The sequence below is a fragment of the Aythya marila genome, assembly GCF_965140915.1.
Source record: "Aythya marila genome assembly, chromosome: 8".
NCBI lineage: Eukaryota > Metazoa > Chordata > Aves > Anseriformes > Anatidae > Aythya > Aythya marila.
In genome coordinates this window covers 8,430,425-8,452,397 of record NC_139049.1, presented here as the reverse complement: position 1 = coordinate 8,452,397, position 21,973 = coordinate 8,430,425, and positions in this window count along the sequence as shown.

Genomic DNA, 21,973 nt, shown 5'->3' with positions numbered 1-21,973 from the left:
AAAATCTATACAAATGAAAGAAAATAAAATCATAGAGAAGCTTGCAGAGTGGCAATTACTTCAAGGTGTTTTTCTGTTTGCTGTAAAGAACAGCCAGGAGACACTGATTTCGGAGAATGAGACAGTCTCACAGTATCTAGTGGCAATTTTTGGACTTGATTCACCATTGTTCTGCATCTTAATGAAATTTGTAATACAATTCTACGTAAATAGTGTTTTACATCTTTTTAATACTAGTGCAAATGACTAAACAAACAACTGGTTAAACATAGACTGTAGATACCCAGTCAGTCTGGAATATGAGATGATCATCTTTTGACTTAGGCCCTGGAGTTCCTAGTGATTGTGCAAGATGCTTTTGATGTCCTGAGAGGGAAGACATGAAGTGTCTTTCTCTTCTGGCTTTAAATCATCATTAAGTTTCTTCAGCTAAAGCAGCCGTTGTCCCTCTGCGTATACAAATAGATGTCTGCAATGGAAATTACCTAGCAGCTGGGGCAAACTCTAGGCTAAGCCATGCTACATGTTAATGGTGCAAATAGATCACGCCAGCCGTTGCCCACCAATGTGAATCGGAACCAGAGGGGTGACAGGCAGCCAACGAGAGCCGTGTGCTCCTGGTCTGCCTTGCAGATCATCATCTACTGCAGGGGAACCAGAAAGAAGCTGCCATCCTGTGCAGCAGCCTCTGGGTAACTGAGATGATTAAGCTCATCAGGAGGCCTGAATCTCATTGCACCACATGGAAGCGAAGTAACTAGTGTTTAGGGTAGTTAAATTTCCTTTTGAAGATTCTTGTCAGTAGGTTATGATATTGTTATAAAGGAGAGATTTTGCAAAGTCTAGACAGTGTGTCATTGAACCCCCTGTGCATAGATAAGCTATAATTTAGTTTAGCTCTTTCAGAGATAAAGAAGACCTGTAAAGATTCAACGACCTTTTAGCATTTCAGAAAAGGAAATTACTGTCAACAGGACAAAGATGTTAAATGGCTAACTTTAACCTTTTTCTTCCCTTAAAAAATTCCTACGTCAACCTAAGAAAATTGTCATTACAATAGGACCTCAGGAATCTTTCATTTTGTTCTCATTTGGCCATTAGTTATCTGCTTGAGAATTGAAGAAAAGCAGTAGCTATATTTCATTTTTTATATATTAAAAGTATGCAAGAGAGTACTCACGGAGAGAATTCTATTCCTTAGATGATTCAGTGTATTTGAGTAACAGTTCATTGCAATGTTATTTTCAGGTTTCAAACATTTTAGTACAATACCCTCTTATTTTAAAAATATAATTATGTTTACATCAAAATTCTGTACAGATTGAGATGTCAGAAATTAGAGACGCTTCTTAAATCTTTATAAATCTCTAACCACTGTTCACTTACCGAAACTGGTGGTAACTGATACTTGCTGCACATTAAGTTTTTGTTGTAATAGAGACCGTGACCACAGCCATGCTTCATGTTTTCACAGGGCTGGAGTAATCCCAAGAAAACAACAACAACAACAACAAAAAAGTGTGCTGAAAACTCAGGTAAGGAGTTTTGTTTTAAGAGGCTTTTTTTTTTTTTTTTTTTTTTTTCCCAATGAATTTATAGCTCCTCAGAATAATATCTTTGGAAAGACTTTCAATTTAGGGTTCTCAGCATGTGCACTTCATGTGTTTCAGTTGTATAGTGGCTTCCTAAGTTTCAGTGAGATACACAGATGTGTGGGGTGTTAAACTTAACATACTAACAGCAAGGGTAAGCAAACATCAAAATACTTTGTATAGGAAGTGACTCCTTCTCCATTACGTGGAGGATTTCAATAGACACACTATTTCCATACATTTCATGGTGCTCACTATTCCTGTCAACAGGAGGAAAAGAATTGTCTTCAGTCTGTGTTACTGTCTGAATGAAAAACTAAGCAGTTTTCTACTGCTGATCTAGTGAAGTTTGAAAGGCATTAATGCTACCATTTGGATGCCCTAGTAATTTTGAATGGGAAAAAAAATATATGGATGGTATGAAGAAAAAGATATAAAACCTAATGATGGTTTACAAAGGAGAAAGTGCTGAAAAGGAGCCATTCGTGAAGGTTATCAGATAGATAAAGAAACAAATAACTAGCAAACTTCATTATGAATTTCCTTTTGCTGAGGAGTAACAGGGTTTGCTGAACAGAGTCAGGAAAACAAATTATACAAAATATAAAATATGCTTTGAGGCTTCTATACGAAAGTCTAGGAAATAATCTCATTTACTTTCAATAGCTGCCACTCACCAAACTCAAGCATTCCACAAAATGCAATCAAAATATAGGCAGGAGCATAGTGCTTTGTTTCCATCGTGTGCATCAAGCTCAAAGGAGCACAGAAATGTCAGAGAAGAGGGAGACCTGTGTGATGCTTATTACAGAATATTTTTGGAAGAACTGACTCTTGAGTCTGTAATAGATGGCCACAAAAACACAGAGCATTAGGAGCTCAGAAGAGGGGCGTAAAGGCAACCATTGATAAAATTTTGTGATCATTCTCTTCAACTCTTCTAAGCAAGGAGTTGGTGGTGTGAAGCATTAAAGAGCAATTACAGGACTTTTTTCTTCATTTTAAGGAAATTAGAAGTTAGAAGGTGAATGATCTAGAGAAGCAGTACTCAGGACAAAGGTGTGAGGGAGCAGATGCACAAATCCTGCAGCTGCTTAAACTTAGAGCAAATAAAGAGCAAATCCCATCTGTGAATAAATACTCCATTTAATGTGTTTTACAGATTTTTTTTCATTAACCTAATATCTGAAGTTCATCCCCATTACTCTCAGAGTAATTTTCTCTCAGAGAGTTGGGTTAGGAAAAAGAGAGAGAGAGAGTATTTCTGAACCACAGGGAGCACTCTGCTGTGTAGAAATGCAAAACTTCAAGGAGGCTGAGCAGATGAGAGCAATCCGAGTAACATTGCTGTGAGGGAAGAACAGCCAATGTGCCATGTCATTCCCAGGATACTGAACTTCCAGCCAGGGAGCTCACTTGGGATATTAAGCCAATCTCTCCTTACCATTGTCAAAGCCTTGCAAGGAGTCATTAACTTTTAAGATGATTTATTCTTTTCTGAACACCAAATTCATCCTTTAAACCTATTAATTTTATTGTGCAGTATTAGTTTAATACTTTTCAGGTTTGATTTCAGTGATGTTTAGATGTCTATAATTCTGTAAGTGAATTTATACCTCTGTTTGTCAGCCGAAAGTCTGATAGTCTAGTGAATGTTGGTGAAACAGTACACAGAAACGATATGAACTCCTTCTGAATAACTTTAAAATGGTCAGAATGATCATTTAATTAGGAAGGGGACACAGCATACTTCCAAACTAATAGCAGTATAAATATTCAGACTTCTAGGAGCTGTGCAGAAATCCATGTGCCAATGCAATCTTAATTTCCCTAGACATCGGGTTTTAAAATAATTTAGAGTCTACAGTAAAATTCAATTTTTAGAATTACTTTAAAATACTTATTGCATACATTTAAACCAATATTGTTGTGGTTGAAACCTTTATTTATTTTTATAAATGCACCAATTATAATTCTTTATATTCCTTTAAAAGCTGCATTTTACTGATAGGGAAGATAATCAATAAAAATACAAAATAATAATAATAAAAAAGAATATATTCAGATAAAGTAATTTATAACATAAAATGTTTCAACACAGGGTCATAACAATAAAGACTGCTTTTTAATTAGTTTTATTTCATTTTGTTTTATTTTATATTTTATTTTATTTTTCAATATCACTAGCCTAACTTATAAGAGTGGTTAAGGCTAGTAGACCTTAAGATGAGAAGGGCACATAACCATCATCTGCTCACACTCCCCAACACTAGTCTGGATAAAATTCCTCGCTTGTATTTGTGAGAATCCACAAACGTGCACTTTTTAATATTTTTTTTTCAATTATTATTAGATAAAATATCATTCCCATAACAGAGTAATAGTACAGGAGACTGTGGTAGATAGAGGTATAAGAAAATATTCATTTTATTCACTGATTTTTTTAAAATAAATCTGCAGTAAATTAGGGCCTAGTAGTGCCATTATGATCCCTTTGCTGTTTTAATTTAAGTGTATAAATCCAAATAAAGGAGTATTTTAATTAGTGTAGCAGTCTACACTCAAACCCAGTCATTATTATTGTTGTTGTCAGCCTTTATTATAACCCCTGTGACAGCGCACGTGTACTTTATCAAGGAATGTTTTAAAAACAAGCTTCTAACACATGTAGGGTGTTTCATGGGGCTTTGGAGGGAAATGTTTGAGAAGAATTGCGTGAGAGGAGTTTGAGAGGAGCCTGGATGGGGGTGTTTAAAAATGACATTTAGCCTGGAGAAGGCTCTGGGGTAACCTTATTGCAGCTTTTCAGTACTTAAAGGGGGCTTATAAAAATGATGGAGAGCAACTTTTTGCTCTGGCAGACAATGACAGGACAAGGGGGAATGATTTTAAACAAAAAGATGGGAGGTCAGGAAGAAATTCTTCACTCAGAGGGAGTGAGGCACTGGCAGAGGCTGCCCAGAGAAGCTGTGGATGTCCCATGCCTGGAGGTGTTCAAGACCAGGCTGATGGGGACCTGGGCAACCTTATCTAGTGGGTGGCATTCCTGCCTGTGGCAGGGGGAGTGGAACTAAATGATTTTTAATGTGTCCCTTCTGACCCAAGCCATTTTATGATTCTATGACATTTCTCTTTAAAGTATTTTCCTTAATAAGAAAGGGATTTCTAATATATCTAATATATCATTTCTAATATATCATTTCTAATATATCATTCTAATATATCATTTCTAATCTGATATATATATATATATCAGATATATATATATATATTCTACGGCACTTAGATGTGCACAAGTCGATGGGGCTGGATGGGATCCACCCGAGAGTACTGAGAGAACTGGCAGAGGAGCTGGCCAAGCCACTGTCCATCATTTATCAGCAGTCCTGGCGATCGGGGGAGGTCCCAGTTGACTGGCGGCTAGCAAATGTGACGCCCATCTACAAGAAGGGCCGGAGGGCAGACCCGGGAAACTACAGGCCTGTCAGTTTGACCTCAGTGCCAGGAAAGCTCATGGAGCAGATCCTCCTGAGAGTCATCACGCAGCACTTGCAGGGCAAGCAGGCGATCAGGCCCAGTCAGCATGGGTTTATGAAAGGCAGGTCCTGCTTCACGAACCTGATCTCCTTCTATGACAAAGTGACGCGCTGGGTGGATGAGGGAAAGGCTGTGGATGTGGTCTACCTTGACTTCAGCAAGGCTTTTGACACCGTCTCCCACAGCATTCTCCTCAAGAAACTGGCTGCTCTTGGCTAGGACTGGCGCACTCTTCGTTGGGTTAGAAACTGGCTGGATAGCTGGGCCCAAAGAGTCATGGTGAATGGAGCCAAGTCCAGTTGGAGGCCAGTCACTAGTGGAGTCCCCCAGGGCTCGGTGCTGGGGCCGGTCCTCTTTAATATCTTCATCGATGATCTGGACGAGGGCATTGAGTGCACCATCAGTAAGTTCGCAGATGACACCAAGTTAGGTGCGTGTGTCGATCTGCTTGAGGGTAGGAAAGCTCTGCAGGAGGATCTGGATAGGCTGCACCGATGGGCTGAGGTCAACTGCATGAAGTTCAACAAGGCCAAGTGCCGGGTCCTGCACCTGGGGCGCAATAACTCCAAGCAGAGCTACAGGCTGGGAGAGGAATGGTTGGAGAGCTGCCAGGCAGAGAAGGACCTGGGAGTGATGGTGGATAGTCGGCTGAATATGAGCCAGCAGTGTGCTCAGGTGGCCAAGAAGGCCAACGGCATCCTGGCTTGTATCAGGAACAGTGTGACCAGCAGGGCTAGGGAGGTGATCGTCCCCCTGTACTCGGCTCTGGTGAGGCCGCACCTCGAGTACTGTGTTCAGTTTTGGGCCCCTCGCTACAAGAAGGACATCAAGGTACTTAAGCGGGTGCAGAGAAGGGCGACGAAGCTGGTGAGGGGCCTGGAGAACAAGTCCTGTGAGGAGCGGCTGAGGGAGCTGGGCTTGTTCAGCCTGGAGAAGAGGAGGCTCAGGGGCGACCTTATCGCTCTCTATGGGTACCTCAAGGGAGGCTGTAGCGAGGTGGGGGTTGGTCTGTTCTCCCACGTGCCTGGTGACAGGACGAGGGGGAATGGGCTTAAGTTGCGCCAGGGGAGTTTTAGGTTAGATGTTAGGAAGAACTTCTTTACTGAAAGGGTTGTGAGGCATTGGAACAGGCTGCCCAGGGAAGTGGTGGAGTCACCATCCCTGGAAGTCTTCAAAAGACGTTTAGATGTAGAGCTTAGGGATATGGTTTAGTGGGGACTGCTAGCGTTAGGTCAGAGGTTGGACTCGATGATCTTGAGGTCTCTTCCAACCTAGAAATTCTGTGATTCTGTGATATATATATATATCATGTTAGAAATCTATATTTATATATATATATATATATAGAGAGAGAGAGAGAGAGAGAGAGAGAGAGAGACTGGGAGCATTCCACACAAAGATATTTATTTTGGAGAGGCTGCATGGTGAAAAATACAGCATTATGTAACTTTTCTCTTTTGGTTTATTTGGACTGAGCAATATGTATATTCTTGGAGATTATTTTAAATATTTTCTCAGAAGTGTTTATTTTTTTCCTGTATCAGGCAATCTGCTTTTCTATATCAGACATCACTTCTCATTTTCAAATAAATAACTGCGTGACAGACTGCGGTATAAAGCTCATGAAATTTGATCAGGCATTGCAGTTCTCCTCTGTTGCCACGTTTATTGTCATATCTAGAGCACAGTATGCTATTAGCATTAAACAGCCATAGTCTTATATCATTACTAATAAATAGCTGCATATCAGTAAATAATGGCTTCAGTTAGAAAGGACTGAATTGTTGATTTTTTTAAGGGGAAGGGGAAGGGGAAGGGGAAGGGGAAGGGGAAGGGAAGGGAAGGGAAGGGAAGGGAAGGGAAGGGAAGGGAAGGGAAGGGAAGGGAAGGGAAGGGAAGGGAAGGGAAGGGAAGGGAAGGGAAGGGAAGGGAAGGGAAGGGAAGGGAAAAGCTCTTATTCTGTTTTTCATAATTAGGAACTGCCTTGAGCAAGCTTGCTTGCTTACTTACCATATACTAGTGGTTTAAGGGGCTATTTCAAAAGCATCATAAATACTAAGTATATTGCACACCCTTAATCTTCATAATTCTGTAATTTCATTAATGTCTTGATCTTGAACGGACCCCAGTCAGACAGGCTATTTGGAAACTTGTCTGTCTCTGATATCCAAGCAAGCTATTTATCATGTTTTCCAACCAAATATGGGTTCATTTTGCTGATCTGTACAGAGATGAACAAACATGTGGGCCTGAAGTCTTTAGGGCCCTGAAATAAGACTTTGAACTGCTCTTTATGCTCACCATTATTATACGTGGGGCTTGAGAGTACTAGAGTGTTTGGTATCCTCTTTCCACATAACTCTGTGGATATGACTCCAAAGGTTTGTACCATTTTGAATCTTTTCCTCCTTACATTAAATTAGGAGGAAGTCAGTGGTGAAGTTCTTGTGTATTGAAATTGCTCTTTTGTAATCAGTCATCCAGTTTAGGAAAATTCTGTCATTGTGGAGAATCTATCAGAGGTATAATGTAGGTATGTTAAGAAGGTAACCATCGATGTGAATAAACATCTTGTATTCACCCCCCATTCTTCCATCTTGTTGTATATGACAGGTCTGTGTTATTTCTGGAATTCATACAGACATCTAATAGGGATGCTGGGGGCAGTCAGTGTCCTCACTTCAAAGGAAGAATAGAGTCTACTGGTTGTATCATGCCTTGTGCTAACAAGCCTGAAACAATCATTTCCTAATTACTCAGTGCTCCCATTAATGCCAGCTAGAATTGTTATTCTCTGTCTCACATATTTATCACATGATTACAGTACACAGCAAATGATCATAATTTGCAAGCAATAACAATGTATTCAAGCTAGGTACCCTTTATGATGTGCTGAATCATACAGTGAATATACTTGTATCACTTTCTTGCCATTAATATTCTCTAAAAAGTCATCTACCCCATTGTTACAAATTGTAATTATTAGGAAATAATTGCTCTGAGTAATGCATACATTTATAACTGTAAATGGTAAAAGATGCATAATTATATTTTTTTTCTGGAATGTGGCAAAGATTACTTTAAAATGCTGTTGCTTGGCTTGCTTTGATTTTTGATGTCAGCGTCAAAAATTCATTTATTATTGAGCTTTGTTTGACAGTCCTTGAGGTTCAAACTTCTTGAGATTCTGAATATAATCACAGCAGATACGTGTACATCTCTTATTGCTTGGCTGAGCACAAAAGAAGCAACCCTACAGGAAAAAATCCACTCCCTTGATGCATTCTTAAAAATCATTAATGCTTTCTGGCTAGAGAATGCAAGCAGTCATTCTAACAGAGCAATGTAATTAATGTTCTTTATAAATTAAATGTGCAAATGTGTTATGTAGTGTACAGAATCTGGATAGTATTATTTCTACTTCAGTGTAGATTTAGTTGGGAAAAAAATAGGTTCCTAATAGCTGCTCTGTGGCTTGGGAATTTGGAACAGCTAATACTCTCCTTCAACTAGCTATTGAGAATCTGGGGCTAAGAATGGCTAAATGTGAAATGTAGTCATATATTATTATATACAGAATCAATATTTCAAAAGGCCATCCAAGCTCTTTGAGGAAAGAAGGATTTGCCATATTTTCTGTAAACTATAAAAGAAGTGTAGCTGGAAATACTTTTTCTCATCAGTTACAGTTTAACCGGCAGACTTCTGTGTAATGCAGACGAATAAATTAATTATTCATGTAGCCATCATTAATTGGGAAAACTCTTTAGCAGTTGTGGGAGAGAAGTCTTGCATAATCCATAAAAGGTAAAATATATCATTCAAATTAAAATAAAATGAACAGCTTGTATGAAAGGGGAGATTTTTTTAACCCTTTCTGCATAAGCTTAGGGAAAACATTCCCTATTCATCCTTAAGGACAAGGGTGAATGCAATCCATGTCTTTTGGAGAGAAAAGTGCTGGTTACTTTGAAGAAATGTGGTCATTCCTTTGCATTACCTATTTAAATCACAGAAACATGATGAGGAAAAAAAAAAAAAAAAAAGGAAATTTAGGGAGCCTAGAAGCCTGTAGAAGTCTATATGCTTTCCTTAAGATAAAAAGTGATGCCCATGAAGGTGTGTGTGTCTCTAAATGGTTTCAAGACTGCACTCAAAGCAATGATCAAAGCAATGCACTCAAAGCAATGAAAGAGCCCTACAAATTTTGTAGGTGGTTAAACCTGAAGGTATAATACAGGACCCAAAAGATGGAGCGGAGTTTGTTTCAGGGAAATTGGAATTCATTTATACCATGTTAAAAATGACTCCAAAATAAACGGTTATGTTAGTTTTCATATATAGTGTCTATATACATTGTCTATATACATTAAATATAGACAACATCTAATGTATATCCTCATCATTTTAAGGTCAGTTTGTCTGTATTTTTCATTCTCCATTACAAAGCATTTAAAAATCTTATTTTTTGTTTTCTTCTTTCCTTAAAATTTGTTCTGCACTGTGTGTTGTTTTTTAGAAGCCAGTGATTTTTTTCATCTATATCTGTAAACATTTTACAAAACAGTTACCAACATTGTAGGACATTAAATTTACTGTTTCTTGAGTTTGACTTACATAGAAAAACATGTACACCTTACCAAAATGGATAAATTGTTATGAATTGAAAGTTACTGACAGCAAGTTTAGGACCACTTTTTGCCCCCCTCCCAATACTAAGATTTGAGAATTTATTATTTTATAGAGCAACTGCTTTAGCTTTCTCTCTAAAGCTCAATTAATTGAAAACCAATTCTGAACAAGTCCAGTTATCTTGCTGAATTTTTAACTAAATCTTAATACTACACTAATTTTTATTGCTACATTGTTTCTTATGGAATCTTAGAAAGTAGTTTCTGAAATGACGAAATTAAAAAAAAAAAAAAAGGCAGTCCTTTTGTCCTGATGAAACAGCAGATCAGTATGTTGGAATTAAACATTTTCCAACATAATCTAACATAAAAGAGTATTTTCAGATTTTAAAAGATATCCTATTTTATCTTGTGTGTCATTCACAGCTGATGTGGAGGCACAATTCTCTAAATATTTTCTCTGTGTAATCTTTTTTTTTTTTTTTTTTTTGGGGGGGGGGGAGGGTTATGGGATTATTATTTAAATACCTGAATTTTTCTCCTGCATACATACAAAAAATAAGATATAACAAAGTGTTTTGTGTTTTCAATGGAAAATTTTCTCCTCCCTATTTTTTTTTTTTGGCAGCCTCTTATCCCTAGAAGTTTACTGTCTGTGTTTAACACTTTAGGCAGGCTGTGTTGCTCTCAGTTGAAATATTAGAATCTTCTTCTTGACTAATTTTATGGCAAACCTGGGCAAGAGATGGTATCTGATGATCTATTCAGAAGAGTTAGAGGGGTTGGGTATGATGGTGTGCATTGGCTATAGAAACTGGCTTGCTTCAATCTTTCTAGCCCACTGATGAGTTCTTCATTAGACTGTGAACAGAATTACAAAATAATGATATTTCGGTCACTGCACATTTGTGCAAGCAGGATGTTACCATGGTTGAATGTTACAGGCAAGAGATACATCATAGTGAAAATCAAGAGAAAATCAAAGTGAAAATCAAAGCTCATTGCTTTTATCCTTGCAGGGAAGCAAGCCACACCTAATAAAGTATATTTTGCTGCTTAGCACAAGCAAAGCAGCTGCATCTACTACCACTGACATGTACACTCTGTGTGCATCTATGTGCTTTTATACCACTGTGATACTCCTGAGCTACCTACAGTGTCTTTGTTATACCATCAGAATAAGAAATATACCCAAGCTAACTGTGATTAAGATGTGTCAATATTTGAATGACAAACGTCCTAGGGACTGCAAATGATTACTCCCTGAGATATTCATCTACTGTCACAGAGCAATTTCAGGGAGCACTGAGCCACTGCTTATGCTGTCTTTTGGATCAGCTAGTCTATATCAATTCAGAAGGTCTGCATCAACTGTGATCTGTAAAAGCTCCCACGATACCTTTTGTAAATAGGATCACTAACCCCAATATGCTGCCCAAATAACAAGTTCTAATAACATTCAGTCAAGCCAAATTCTCCCTGTATTCCCATGTCAGGTATAGCACTCTTCACTTCCTCCTGTGCTGTTTTCTAATAAACCTTAGGAAAATGAAAGTAGTCAGGACTGTAAGACATCAAACCTTATTATTCAAAAAAGTTTTTCCTACTTTTCCCTGTTCTTCCAAAAGAGGCAGTGCAAAAGCTAACTTGAAGTTCACTACTAGACTGCTTTGCTATAATGCTGACTCAGATTTCAAACTTATTAAGTTACTTAGCCCTATCGTGCATTACAATTAGAGTTAGGCACCCAGATATCTATGTCTAGGCATATAGATGGAAGATAGAGTAGCTATTATTTTATGGAAGATTATAGTTAATAATTAGAATTAAGGCATTTGTGTGTGTATCTCTGTAGCCAGAGAACTCCTTTATCATCTGAATTTACAGTAGATAAGCACACAACTCATCAGTACCTTTTCTTGCTTCTACGATCCCATAAAATAGTTCTTTTCTTAAAATGAGGTGTGTCGGACACAGCAGCTAATAAACAAATACTACTGTCACAGCAGAGTAGCAGAGATCCACTGCAGTTCTAACAATAAAAGGGGAAAATCGACTGAAAATAATGTCTCAGTCAAGATAATCTAAAAATTGGGAGGTTCAGTTCTGAGTTTTGAGCAAATTTGTACATCATAATACCAATTCTGCATTATGTATTAATATGTGTACGTGTATTAACATAAGGGCATCTCTTTCCTACCCAGAGTCCCAGATGCATTACTTCCTATGTTCCTCTCTATATGCACTATATATGTGAGTAAAATCACAGTTTGAGGGTCAAGATCCAGATCAGTTTCTACTCACTTTGGAAGCAGACAGTTTGAGAGCATTTAGAAGTCTGTCACAGGAAAACAGACTTCTTTGAAAAGTAACAACTAAGACTTAGTTTCCTGAGTTCCTCGGGAGGCAGAAAATCTATGAGGGAGTTGACAAGAAAGAAAAGGACAGTTTAGATAGCAAGGGGCTTCCATCTCTCTGAATCAACAAGCTGTGCACAGATAAAAAAAAAAAAACTTCCTGGTGTTGACAGGCAATTCTTAGCCTTTCCAGCCAGGCCCTTGTTATATCTAGTGAAGTCAGGTCTGCACGGCTTTCCCCTTCCAAGTGTTTCTCCATGTACTGTGCCTCATGCTCTAATTTGTTCATGTGTAAAGGACTATCAGTAATCATACTGCTGCATGACTTGTTTCTCCTTCATTTTCTCAGGATGACACATTTTAATTTTGTTTTGCCTGGCTTCTGTCTTTGGTTGTAATGTTAATCTCAATTATTCTCTGGCCTAATTTAGAAGCATCTCTTTCTAAGTTTGTTGAGTTTTGTCCAGTGCACGCTGTATGAATTATTGAACTAGAATAGGATCCTATAATAGATTATTATCAGCTTTTCTTAAACCTTACTCAATTATGTCTTATATTTGTATTTCTCTGTAAAAGGAAGCTGAATTCGAGTAGAATATGCTATGTAAAAGCTAATTAGTATTTTTGCTCTTTCAGTGTTTCCTTTTTACTATCTGTTTTCATCACCAAGTGTCAAGTTCTGGGTTTCATTGTCACAAAAAGCAAAGTCACTTAAAATTCTGTCATGTCTGTAATGGAAACAGGCCTTCTGGAATAAATATTCATTAAAGGATTGTTGCATAAAATGTATCAAATATAAACAAAATATAATGACAGGCTGAAGTGTTAAAGAATGAAACACCTCAGTGTTTTTTTGGCAAGAAATCCAGGTTGCTCAGTGACTCAGATATTAAAACCTCCAAAAGTAAGCAAGCAGTACCATATTCCTTGTCTTAATAAAATCAAGAAATTCATTAGGTTAAAAACTGGCTTTACCTTTGAAACTCTCAAAGTCAATAAAATACTGCCTTTACAGACATCACATATCTGTGTTAAAAACAAGCACAAATAATGGTACCGTAGTGACAGAAAAGGTAATTGGGAATCAGAAATACCAAGCAGTACTCTATTTTTAACTGTGAGCTTAGTCATCACATTTTCTTTTACACAGTGGTACTCTAAACATTTTTGTTATACTCTCATGTTCCCCAGCCAAAAGGTATGGTAGATTCCTTTCTCAAATTGCTCCCAAATTAAATTTCAATTAAAACCATCTCTAATATTTTTTTTTTTCAAGTATAATAGAGGCAAAATAAAATTTAATAAGACTGTACAGTATGAGCAATGATCATGAAAAAATCTTTATTATTTAGTCTCACACTGAAACTTTAAAAATATATATATTATTTATATGTCATTTTAAAGTGCCCCAATGGGCATTTAGGGGGAAAATATCTTGATATAATTAATTGTTCTTCAAAGAAAAAAATATTCTTTTAAATATGTGATTCATATCTATGAGTACATTGAAATTGGAGGGGAGGAGGTATATTTATCAGAATAGCAATGAAACTCCTGATTTTCTTCAGTGCTTTGAACAACAGGCAAGCAATATGGTAATAGGGAGTACAAAGTTTTTCCTTCATGCTTGTTTGCAGCTGTAACTCTTTTGTGAAGTATAATGAGGTAGAATAAAAAGGAAAACAACTGCTGATACTTTAATAACCTGTCCTGCAGAACAGCTAGAATTTTAAAGCTTTAGTTCTGTATATCATGCAAAGTGTGAAATTTATGAATAATCCAGCTTTCTATCCTATTCTTTTATTCCTGTATTTTTTCTTATATTATCTTCCTGTACCTTTCAAATTAGGTTTACTCCACCTGAAAGACTGGAAATTATCCTTCATCCCTTAAACTTTATATAGTATGTTGTTGTGATACTCATACAGTCCTTTGCTTAGATTGTCATCTACAGAGGATCGTGTAGCTTTTGAAGTTCTTTTAGATGTGGAAATGCTTCACATATTCTGCATACTTAAAGTAGAAGCACTGGATTTCCACTCCAATCTCAGAATTTATTATCATTTCACACTTGCAAGGTAAATACCTCCACAATTCACCAGGCAAGCTCTAGCTTCAGGTTTGTCAGTCAAAACCAAGAAAATAAAAACTGTAATAGAAAACATTTGTTTAACTAGATTGTCTTTCTTTTGATATTCTTCAAGAACTTTAATATGTGTCCAAGTGAGCATCAACAGAAGCAGCTCAAGTCCATTCTGTATTTTCTCCATGAATGTAGTACAGATGTCATTTGACGTGTAAACTCAAAATAGTGAAACCATTCTGTATCAGAAAAACAATTTCTGTAAGAAGTAAAATAAAAAATTAAAAGGCAGAGGAGTCATTACAGACTGGTTATTTGAAGCTTCTCCAATGATTTCTTATTGTCATTTGAAACAAGGATTGAGAAAGCAGATTGGCACAGAGCACAGATACATTAGTTCCAACATGATTTTTAGGATAGGCTTTTCATTGTTAGTGAACACATGCCTTGTCAATAGTGTGCATAAAGGCGTAGGTTTGCTAATGGCAGACAGTTTACTACTATAAAGGCGCATCAATACCAATAGCCCCAAGGGTTAGTGCTGCAGAGACCTAAAACGAAAAAAAAAAAAAAAATATTGAAGTGGAATGGAGAAGAAAATGTGTGATTGCTTACCTGGGATTGCCAGGTAAGATTGACCTGGATGCATCATTTTACAGCACAGCCCACAACAATCAATCTCTGCAGTTTTTCCCTCAGATCAACATAGCTCTTGGAGCACAGATTTGGAGGGAAGATCCAATCTTATCATTTCCAACATCTGTTATAGAAAGCGCAGTTCGATAAATCTTAAGGATTCATTTTTTTGATGTAAAGCACACAACCCAGGAATTCAGAGTACGTTACTGAGTGCTTAGAATGTTGAAACATGTTTTATGGAAGAAGAAGGTTAAAAAAATGCAAAACAAAAAAGAATCAAAATTTTTAATTTCAACTTGCTTTTGTGTTGTATATATTATCTCACTTTACATCTGAAAATGGGGTTGTTATTATACTGAAATACATTAGTCAATGAGATCATGGTAAAAATGCAAAAATGAATTGTATGAAAAAGATACCACGTAGATTCCTCTTGCAAGGAAAGAACAGATTAGGAAGGATCTGTATAACTAGAAGTGATAGGAAAGTTCCAGTAAAGGCTCATATATGACAAATAGGAAAGTAACAGAAGAAAAACAAAAGAGGAAAAAATAAAGAGGCAAATGTAGTCAAATATATCAAAAATTACAAAAGAATTTGAGACAAATGCCTATTTTGAGAACTGAAAAGTTGACAGAATTCCTTCATTTATTTTTTTTTTCTCCCCTATTATGTCTTTTGCATAATCTTCTGCATGTCCTTGGGCTTTCAGAAATTCAGTTTGTTCAATAAATATAGGTAACAGTGCATTTCTAACTAAGAAAATTGCAAGGAAATATGTGTATATTTGTAGTAGTAAAGAGAGAGATAGCAAGGGGACAAAGTAGTATAAGTTTCAACAACTGAGATGTAATAGTTGCAGCCCTGATGTTATTTTGCCTTTTCAAATTCAAGTAGAGATAACTGCAAGAAAGTTTGAAAAAAAAATCTAATTCTCATACACAGATGACATTGTTTTCATGAGGTAAATATTAACTTAGTAAACATGATAATTTTAGAATGAATATGAGCTGATGTTGCAGATACCTTTAATAGAGTTTTTCTCAGAATCTAAAAATTCTGTAGGGACAGTTTCTGTCATTATACTACACACAAATAATAGTTGGCAGAATGTAATAGGGCAAATTTTCATTTTGTAAACAATGCATTGGATCATGTATCATTTAAGAAAATGAACATTGTAAAGTAATGTTGTCACTCTGATCCAGTGTGGCAATGTGAATTCTATGAAAAGGAATACAAAATGATTGCTCTTTTTAGTACTATTAATCTGATTTTGAAATTTTTAATATGTGAAGAGATATAGATCCATTTTCATATCCTTTAATCTACTTTCTAGTTTTTAAAATACACATTTTTTCCAGGATTTACACTTACACTATTTTACTGTTATTTTAGGTTGTACACTGATTTGGTAGCTAGTTGTGCAATAGTAGACCTCACTCATTTTAAAAAGAAAGAAAAAAATCCTTTATCTGGGTCTGAAGTTGACTCTTTAGGTGGTATTTCATCCCTGCTGCTCTCATGAACAACAGTTCATCAGTTGAGATGGATTATGAAGAATACCTTTTCACAATACTAAAACTTTTTATAATAAAGGTAATTCTGTTCAGAACAAGAAAAAATGATTCTATACAATATATCTAACACCCCCGTCTCCCTTCAAGGTTTATGTTCAAAAAATATATCAGATTAGAATTCTCTCTGGAGTTAAAATCTCTATCAGTTTCTTTATCTACATAAATAATTCTGCTTGTCAACACAGTTATATTTTTCTGTACCAAATCAAAGAGAGACTCAACAGATATAAACAGAGTTATTCCATTGGCAGTTTATAGATTTTGAGACCCTCTGGTTATCTGTTAAATATATATTCGTAAGTGCACTTTTATCTCTATACAGAAATAAAAGATTGCGTGGTCGTGTATATGTGCATGGTCTCATAAAGCAGTTAACTTTGTTAATACTCTTTCTGTGGTGCACATTCAAGCATGAGGTGATATAAATGTTTCTGTAATATATTTTGCTTCTATTCTTTACCACAGAAGTGCCTGAATGTGCATGTGCACAGACTTTATATATATCTTGTTTTTTCTTACAAAGAATTGGTTATCCAATTGTTTTCAAGCTGTACTTGTAATTTACAATTGGTCTGGAAGTAGTAGTAGTTCAATAGTCCATGTTAGACCATTATTTCATTATCTCAGTAACTGTTGTTCTACTGTAGACTTGAATGTTTTTTCATTTTATTTATTTCCTGAGTTAATAAAATATTTTGAAAGCATTCTTCTACCTTAACAAAAATCTATCTATGGAATAATTATAATTATATGTATACGTATATATATAAGGTTGGCAATACTTTTATAATCAATAAAGTCAAAGCACTGTATGAATTGCCATCACAAGAATGTATACAGCATTTTTTCCTTACAACTAGAAATAGTTTGTGTGCCCTCTACTATTCCTGTTTTGTTTTTTTTTTTTTTCTTTTATGCTTCTTAACACCAAATTGTATTGCAGATTAACAGAAACCCTCTGATCAATTTTGTGTTTAACCAGCCATTCTTTTCATTGTATCATGTAAATCATACAACTGATTTTAAATCATTGTAAAGAATAGCATTAGGTGAGACTGATGTCTGCTTATCCATAGGTATTATTTTACTTTTGGCTACAAAGGTGAAATAGATATTTGGATTTCTGCTATTGACTACTTCAATAGGAAAATTGGAAAACTTGTACCTTAGAGTTCACTTTTTTTTTTTTTTTTTTTTTTTTTAATATATAAAATAGCTTTAAAATGTCTTCATAAAATGGAAAATATTCCTGAACTACTTCTTGTTTCTATGACAACCTTCCTGTGGTATAGTAGTACGCTAGAGATCCTCTGATCTGCCAGTGACTTCATTAAGTATTTTATTTTAAGCAGGGAAGATGACACTGTTTTTTACCGGATGAGCTTTTGGACTGTTATTTTAGTTTTTGACTTGAAATATGCTGCTTTGTAGCACCTTGACTATTTAAGTAAGAAACATCAAAGACGAGAAAATGCAAAATAAACAAGGCTTGACTCATGAGACTTTATGCATAGAAAAAAGTAGTATTTTCAATTGTTTTTAACTAACAGAAAATCAGTACCTCAGACACTAATAGTTTTGCATTTCTTTGCATTAGCAGAATACTTGTCTAAAAAGGGACAGCTACTTTGAATTGAATTTCATTTCATAAGGAAAATGTACTGATATTTCAAGGAGAAAAATTAGTTGCAGACAAATTTGGCAGGTACAGTTTTTTATTTGTTGAGGGTTTTACTCTCAAACATTTATGTTTTCTGTTTTCTTATCCTCTTTTCATGAGCACTCTGATTCAGTCAAACAGTTTAATATTGCTATGCAATACTGAATCTTCAGTCTGCATGAAGAGGCACTAGAAGAGAGATCGGAAAGCTATAGAGCTGCCAGGTCTCATGCCAGTGATAGCATCATTTTTATCAGAAGTATAGTGGGAAGACTCAGGACAAGTGAATGACAGCATGGCAGCTAAACATTTGTTCTTTACATGAAGTCTTGCAAAATGGAATAAAGAATGAACTTGATGGATTATTCCATTGGAATTTAGTGTCACCTCCACTTATTTTGAATAAGTTTACTCCAACAGTAAATCATCCCTGTTACATTTCCCCCACATACCCTGTGTCGAAGTAAAGAGACTGAGAAGAGTTTGTTTTTCATTCCATCCATCAGTGCACTTTTGAGACATACAAGTAGTCCTGATAATATACTCTGATTTATTTATGTACCTGACACATGCAGAGATAGGAGATTCATAGCAGGTGAAAACTGAGAAAACATTATTGCATTTGCAGCTGAGTGTTTCCAGGACATAAGTCCTCAAAATTATGAAATTAACCCAAATATTATAAGTACTGCTATTCTGATTTTCTGTTTTATTTGTTTCTCCCAGAATGAGCTTCATTTTTGCTAGATTGCTTTGGGTCAATCTCTATTCACACTAGATCATTGTGCACTGGACCTCATTTCAGTAAAATAAAATGGTTGGAAAATATTGGAAATTTCTTTTGCCAGGTCAGCAGGTCTGGTTCTGATGAATTGCACCTCCATTTTAGGAGGTAATTAAGGCTTGTCTCTAAAGGGATAGCTGTCGTACTTGTACATATTCTAGGTAATTAAAATGTACTAAAGTTTGCTGTTAGGAGTATCATGTGAAGGATACAGGGTTACAATCTTGCATAATGGCTACTTTAATCTTAAATGGCCACAAACAAGCCATTTTAAAAAATTATTGGTATTATATGTAGTTTCATGGCCTATATACCTTTCCTTGAATGCAATTACTCATAATATTTTTTGTTGTTCCACATTAATCAAAATATGCTTGCAGGTTAATTTGTAAAGTGTGTAAATTAATGGTCATGTTAGTAATGGTCATGTTATTAATCACGGTGCTCACTCCCAGTCCATTGAGAACAGGTAGTTCTATCTATGTTGCTGAAGGTATCAAATTCACTCTCTAATTCACACCAAAACATGGGAACAAAGACAAATAAATCCCATTTTATTAAGACAACAAATGTCAACAGTGTCAGAAGTTAAATACTTAACCTAGTTTCAAAAAACATCTCCATGTTTCTAATGGTTAGCTGATTCAATAGTATATCTGTGTTGCCAACAAATGACAATTAAAAGGAAAATTAAAATAGGAAGATCATCCACTTATTTAAAGATGACTTAACTAAAGAATGGACAAATAAAAGTGTTTTCCTAGCTTAATAAAAATAAGAATAAAGGTGTCTGGTAGAGATGGGATCTCTATGCAACTTGTGCAATATCAAGAGCAACTCAATGAATTCAGACCATGGATCTCTAAAATCTATTGGTCCTTTAGATTAATGAGAAACTCATTGGATCAGGGAGGCCCACTTTTCTACAGACAAACAAATATTTTAGCTCTTTTCCACCTGTTCATTTGGCATTTACTTTGGTTTCACTTTCACTTACTGCACTGGCAATGTTTGGACTTCAGTATTCTAAGGTTGCATTTTATATTCATCTTCTCAGATGAAACAATTGCTAATTGTTTTCATGGTTTTTAATATTCTCTTCAATAAGTAAAATCTTAAAATCTTTTTAATAGGCTGATGTGATGAATGCATAAGTGGGACAAAAATGTTCACAAAAAAATGGAATGTTATAAAATAGAGCTTTTGTTGAAAACAGATCAATTTTGTATTGAGATCATGCTTAGAAAAAGCAGTTAAAATAAATAAATACTGCATGAAGCACCAAAATTATATTAAAAGTGGGCATGGACAACATTTGAATTTTGAAAATAAAATGTCCAGGAAGTGAAAGTAACTGCAAGAAACAAGCCATGTGGGAATATGGAAATGTGGATGGGAAAGTATCTGATTAACATAAGCCTTTGGGTAATGATCTTTTGAACATTATAGGCATGCTTGGATTTAGGGAAGTGAATATTACAATTGTTTTTGAAGTATCATGAAACTGTACCTTCAGAGCTCGTTCTATGGTCTTTTGAAATCAACGCAAGGGAAGAAATGGCTAAGGCAATCCAATCTCCGGAGAAGTCACAGAATCAAGTCTAACTTTTCCTGGTTTGTTTGTTTCTTTTTGTTAGCATATAAAGGTGATGATTTTTCTTACAGAATTATTGACAAACCCCCTCTCCAGGTTTGACTTGCAGTCGATAATGTTGTCCCTATTTCACTTAGAAACAGATTTCGTAAGGGATGTGTTTCTTAATAGGCACATACCTAATCATATTTTTTTTTTTACATGTAATTCCCTATTTATACACCTGTACCATATTTTATTTTAAAATATACATTAGCAAAGCATTTATCCTTTTTTCTAGATAGGCGTATTTTACCAGCAGTATTTTACTATCTGGACTTGGCTGAATCTCCAGAGATTTTTTTAGGATTCATAGCTGTCAGTGTTTTAGGCTGTCTGGTATTTTACTGTGTCTGATCACCATTTAAGACATATTTTAAAACAACAGTTAAAGCTTTGATTTATGCTCTTCGGATAAACAGCAGCTGTAGTTTTAATTGGCATGAGCCATATTACTATATCCTTATATATTTTTAAAATATTTTTATTTTTATATTTTTAATTATCTCCTGAATTGCAGAGAAAATCACTTATATTACATTACAAGCATCTAGCCTGCAAGGTGAATTTAGATAGTACCTCTTCTAAAGAAGTACATTTGATTTCGCACATTTGAGATGACATAATCATATAAGATAGCTGACACCAAAATGTAAATCTACAAAGTTCAGTGTGAAACACACTCCTCTGCTATTCTTTATTCCAAAGAAGGCTATCTTCATAGAACAAAGTAAAATGAAACACGTTAATTACTTCCTCTTTTAATATGACACATAGGTCATATTTGAGACAGATTGCTGAGCAACATAATTTAATTGGAGAACTCCAGAGGTTTCATAAAAGAAATATATGAGAACTTTCAAAGTTATACTAGATATATGACATTTGCATAAACCTGCACACTCAATATCATATACTGCTTGAAATTAAGAAAACTTTTATCCTAAAACAGTTATTTTATAACTAGTAGCTCAGATGTAAAAATATGTCTCACCTTCAAGAGCTGACTTTTCAAGTGTCCTGAAGTGGTTGGTTTACTCATATAATCCCTCCTATTATTCAGCCAAAGAGGACTAATATGGGATTAGGGAAAGGTGAAAAATGAAACAGAAAGTTCTGCCCCCTGCCCCAACATGGTTCTGAATACAAGTGTTGGTGAAATTCTGATGCCCTAACAGGAATTCCAGAATTCTTTAATTTCAGTAGAACCGGTGCATTTTCATGAACTTTGTGACTGGGCTAATAATTTTACAGAGAATTTCAATTCTTCCCTGCTGAAGCTACTGGAATTTTAGTGGTTTGCAAGCATGTTTTTCACATCAGTTCAACGTAACTGAAATGTTGGGCATGTTGTGTATGAAGCTATGGCTTTATGAAGCTCTGCAATTTCGTAAGAATTTTGTATACTTCACTACTAAAATCGGGGTGAATATAGTTTGTTTATCAAAATGGGGATACAGCTAGCCTACTGTCCTCT